General features: G+C 36.6%; 1 protein-coding gene across 1 annotated transcript in view; it reads left to right on the top strand.

The window, feature by feature from the left end:
- Positions 1 to 370: 370 nt before the first annotated feature.
- LOC143025434 (17-beta-hydroxysteroid dehydrogenase type 6-like) overlaps positions 371 to 6,130 on the top strand; it is a gene marked incomplete in the record, with an annotated part of 80,060 nt that continues 74,300 nt past the window's right edge. Inside the window, 1 exon segment of the mRNA XM_076185098.1 lies at positions 371 to 474.

Genomic DNA, 6,130 nt, shown 5'->3' with positions numbered 1-6,130 from the left:
AGTGGCAAAGGTTGTATATAGAAAAAACAACAACTGGGATATCTCATGATTTTATACAGGCTAGCACCAGACGATTTTATTCAGCTGAGATAGAATTGAGACCACCAATGCGATTGAATTAAATATCGAAATGACAATATTTATTACCCCTTTAAGGGTCGAAAAATGACTTATTTGAAATGTTCTAAGATTTGCTATGGCTCATACCAATCAAATAAATTCATGACCTCTGACTGCCCAGGGATCACAGGAAGGAAATGAACTCGGACAAATCAGCAATAAACACGGAGAGAGAAAAACCGTACTGGGAATAAGACTGTATGGCGACGTGTGGCATCCTGCGGCGCCCATAAAAGCGGGTGGGAGGGGCGGCGGTCAGGTTAGTAGCGTTGCCGCAAGATACGCGCCGGGACTGGAGCGTGGGCATGTACAGGAAGAACCCCACCACCGGAACTACAGGAACATCGCGTTCTGGTAAATTATTCTGGTTTGTTGTTGGTTAAACTACTTCCTTGGGGGATGCGTATATCCGCGCCAGCATATACATACATACATACATACATACATACATACATACATAAACATACATACATACATACATACATACATACATACATACATACGGTACATACATGCATAAATACACACATACATACATTCATACATACATACATACATACATACATACATACATACATACATACATACATACACACATTGCACACATACATACACACATTGCAGACATACATACACACACATGCATACATACATATACAAACATACACACAAATACACACGTACACACACACGCGCGCGCGCAAATTTGAGGCGAGGAATGATAAATTGAAGGGTAGGAAACAGGACCCAACGAACGTTACTCTTCTCCTATATAATACAGTTAGGTAAACACACACACACACACACACACACACACACACACACACACACACACACACACACACACACACACACACACACACACACACACACACACACACACACACACACACACACACACACACACACACACACACACACACACACACACACACACACACACACACACACACACACACACACACACACACACACACACACACACACATATACACACACACACGCAGCGTAGTGGTAGAGTTCTTGGCTGCTACTACGGCGGACCGGGTTCGAATCCCGCCCAGGGCTGAAGTAATTTCAGTATCGCTGCGCTGCAGGTTGTTACTCCAACTCTCGTGGGTGGGGAGTTGTGTGTGTGCAAGGTCACAGCATTACCCATAGATCGGTCATATATGAGCTCTGAGCTCTCTTCCGGGAGGGAAATAGCTGTCGATCGCGAGTCCAACACGCGATCCAAGACCATGGTGAATCACACACGTATATACACACGTATTTACACACTCCTTCCTCTCCAGGAATAGTTCCTTACCTTCGTGGTTGCAAGGTTCTGCTCGCAGTCATCCATCCATCTATGTTAAACAACGGCTCGCTTCCTGACGAGACCTGTGTGTGTATGTGTGCGTGCATGTGTGTATGCATATGTATGTATGTATATATATATGTATGTATGTATATATGTATTCATGTATGTATGTATTCATGTATGTATGTATGTATTCATGTATGTATGTATGTATGCATGTATGTATGAATGTATGTATGTATGAATGTGTGTATGTATGTATGTATGTATGTATGTATATGTACTCTGTGTGCTTATTTGTGTATGTAGTTTGAAGGTGAGACAATTGAGTGAAAAAGGTGGTAGGAAAACACGAGTTGGATTAGGACCACTATACATATATATATATATATATATATATATATATATATATATATATATATATATATATATATATATGTTGAGACATTCTGACAGGTTGATGTAAGCGGAATAGGAAACACAGGAGTCTTAGTCTTGAGTTTATTCCTGACTAGTTTCGCAGGTATGCTTTTTCAAAGGAATATGTGTACAAACGGGCTGTGGGCATTATATACATGGGGTGGACCTCACCACCTCCCCGAGTTACCATAGTTGGTGACGAATGTGAACATCACATTGTGGCTAGCGTAACAATGAAGATTTTTTTTTTTTTTTTTTTTTACAATTAAATATGATAACACTAATAACAAAGAAATTATTAATAGAAAAATGTAACAATAGTAATGATAACAATGAAGAAAAATATTTAAAAAATAATAGTAACAATAATAATAACAAAAATGATAATAACAATACAGTAGAAGTAATAATAATAATAATGAAAATAATAACAATAAAATGAAAGTAATAATAATAATAGAAATAAAAAATATAATAAAAATATGATAATACTAATAACCAAGAAATAGAAATTATTAATTATAACAATAATAGTGATAACAACGATAATAAAAAAACGAAAAATTAAATATTTAAATAATAAAGGTAACAATAATAATAATAAAGATAATGAAAGTAATAATAATAATGATGGTAATAATAAAAATGTAATAATAAAATTATAAATATATATAATGATAGTAATAATAAATAAATAAATAAATATAATAACAATGATAATAGTGTTGAAAATAAATAGTAACAAATAGTATTAAAAGAATAAATCATGATTAAAAGTTGGGGCAAGGTAGCATGGAGGAGCGTCAGAGTGAAAGGGAGAAAGCTGGAGAGGGTAGGCCGAAGTGGGAAAAAGGTATCTACCATTTCATGTCACCACAAAAACACAAACAAGAGAACTGGTGACTTGAAATGGACAAAATCTACCGCGACACTTGCCCTCCAAGAATGGCTTCCCATAGATACCTTTTTCCCACTTCGGCCTACCCTCTCCAGCTTTCTTCCTTTCACTCTGACGCTCCTCCATGCTACCTTGCCCCAACTTTTAATCATGATTTATTCTTTTAATACTATTTGTTACTATTTATTTTCAACACTATTATCATTGTTATTATATTTATTTATTTATTTATTATTACTATCATTATATATATTTATAATTTTATTATTACATTTTTATTATTACCATCATTATTATTATTACTTTCATTATCTTTATTATTATTATTGTTACCTTTATTATTTAAATATTTAATTTTTCGTTTTTTTATTATCGTTGTTATCACTATTATTGTTATAATTAATAATTTCTATTTCTTAGTTATTAGTATTATCATATTTTTATTATATTTTTTTATTTCTATTATATTATTATTACTTTAATTTTATTGTTATTATTTTCATTATTATTATTATTACTTCTACTGTATTGTTATTATCATTTTTGTTATTATTATTGTTACTATTATTTTTTAAATATTTTTCTTCATTGTTATCATTACTATTGTTACATTTTTCTATTAATAATTTCTTTGTTATTAGTGTTATCATATTTAATTGTAAAAAAAAAAATAATAATAATAATAATAATAATCTTCATTGTTACGCTAGCCACAATGTGATGTTCACATTCGTCACCAACTATGGTAACTCGGGGAGGTGGTGAGGTCCACCCCATGTACGTACATAATGCCCACAGCCCGTTTGTACACATATTCCTTTGAAAAAGCATACCTGCGAAACTAGTCAGGAATAAACTCAAGACTAAGACTCCTGTGAATCCTATTCCGCTTACATATATATATATATATATATATATATGTATATATGTATATATGTATATATATACATATATATATATACACACATATATATACATATACATATATATGTGTACATATATATATATATAAATATATATATATATATATATATATGTGTGTGTGTGTGTGTGTGTGTGTGTGTGTGTGTGTGTGTGTGTGTGTGTGTATCACTCCCGAGTTGCTTTTAGGACTATTTATTATGAGATCTTTTAACATTATTATTATCTTTGAAAGCTACTTGTATATTAGGTCTTTTATGAATGGGGAATATATAGTCCAAAAAGCAATTCAGGAATAGTACACAAAGTCCCTTGTAAAAGTCGTGATATGTTTTACATCGATCAAACAGGAAAATAAATGAAAACATAATTTCACAACACAGATATAGTGTTAAAATAATGCAGTCAAATAATGGCCTTTTCCAACACAAACTGGTCTATTGTTAAGGTATTGGCAAGGACAAGAGATGACCTTGAAGAAAATGTAATTGATTTGTGTTTGATTTTTAATTTAATCTATGGAAATTTTAAATGTCTATCCATCTATGTATATACCAAGGGTTTCTTCCTCTTATAAGGGAGGTAGTCAAGTCAAAGACACACCCAAACTCCCATCCACCACCCTTGTTTCCCTCTTATCTTAGCTCCCCGTGGATGATGGGTTCATCCTTGTCACTCGTCCACTGCCAGGGTCAGCAATAAACAACACATCCACAGCAGGGCCGCTTCACTCACACGTCCCCTCACGCGGAATGTAGAGAACACAGGAAGAAATTCCTTCGAGCTGCATCAAAATATCATCCATACACGACCATCTTCCAATCACCCCTATCCCCTGCCTTCTCCCTTCCTTGCTAAACAGACATTTCCCTCTTGCTCAAATTCCCTTTCATTCCACCCATTTCATCTTCGGTCGTCTCCTCAAATTCACCTCCGCTTTCCACACCTCTTTTTCCAATCTTCCTTTACTCATTCTTTCCATGTATCCAAACCATCCCAATACTTTCTCATCAACCCTATCTGTTATCTCCCTTTCCACCCCTGCTCATCTCGTTTCTCACTCTAGCCGACCTTGTTACCCCTACCATACTTTTCAGACACTTCATCTCAAACACATTTAAGCTTCTCCTTTCTGCCTCTCTATTCCAAGTCTTCGCCCATACAGTGTCGTAGGTACGACTACCCCTTCATATGATTTTCTCTTTGCATCAATTCCCAGATGCTTATTTATCATGCCACTTTTCAATCCCCCAAGGCATTTATTTGCTTCTCTCAATCTACAGTTGGTTTCGTCATTCTCATCGAACCAATCCTGGTGCTTTTTCCTGGCACAACCTATTGTTTCCTCCGCTGCCCGGGTCATGGCGTCTCTAAGGGTGGTCCAGAGGTCTTCTACTGAAGCCTGATCCACAGGGTCCACGAGATGTCTTCCGCACGCTTCTTTGTAGCTTTGTGCCAGCTGTGGATTGCGGAATTTGCCACATTCAAAGCGGCGGTGTGGCATGCTGTCAGGTGCCCGCCTAGGTGGTCGTTGGGGCTTGATGTTGAGTCGCGAGATCAGGAGTCTGTGGTCCGTCCAAAAGTCATCCGCCCCGGGCATGGGTCGGGTGATGCAGATGTCTTTTTTGTTTCTGGCTCTGGTCAAGACATAGTCTAGTATGTGCCAGTGTTTAGACCGAGGATGTTTCCATGTGGTTTTCTGTCGTTTTGGTAACCTGAATAAGGTGTTAGGGACAATGAGCTCATGTTCGGCACAGAGACCCAGTAGGAGTTGACCATTTACGTTACAGTTACCAATACCATGGTGGCCAATGATACCCTCCCACAGGTGATGGTCCTTGCCTACTCGGGCATTAAAATCCCCTAGCACAACGAGTTTGTCGTTGGCGGCACTGCCTGGATGGTGTGATCGAGTTGGGTGTAGAAGGTAGCCTTGTCTTCATCACTTGAAGTGAGTATTGGGGCATACACCGATATCAGGGTGAGGTGTTTATTCTGGGTAAGAGGTGTACGAACAGTCATCAGTCGCTCATTAATGGCGGTTGATGCGAGATTGTACTGTTGTACGAGCTGTGATCGGATGGCAAAGCCAACACCATGGATGCGTGACTCCTCGGGGGCTTTCCCTTTCCAGAAGACGGTATAAACCGCCCCAGCTTCCCTGATGCTACCCTCTTCTGGTAGTCTGGTCTCACTATGAGCTGCCACGTCGATGTTGAAACGGGCAAGCTCCTTGCAGACAAGAGCTGTAGATATGTATGTGTATATATATATATATATATATATACATATATATATGTATGTATGTAGATATGTATGTGTATATATATATATATATATATATATACATATGTATATATATGTATATAATATATATATATACATATGTATATATATATACATACATACATATACCAAAGGCTTTTCCCCCATACACGGGGGGTAGCCAAAAAGAAAAAGGCATAGAT

Source organism: Oratosquilla oratoria, chromosome 5 (genome assembly GCF_046742065.1).
Source record: "Oratosquilla oratoria isolate Oo_2021 chromosome 5, ASM4674206v1, whole genome shotgun sequence".
Taxonomy (NCBI): domain Eukaryota; kingdom Metazoa; phylum Arthropoda; class Malacostraca; order Stomatopoda; family Squillidae; genus Oratosquilla; species Oratosquilla oratoria.
This window is presented reverse-complemented; position numbering and strand designations above follow the sequence as displayed.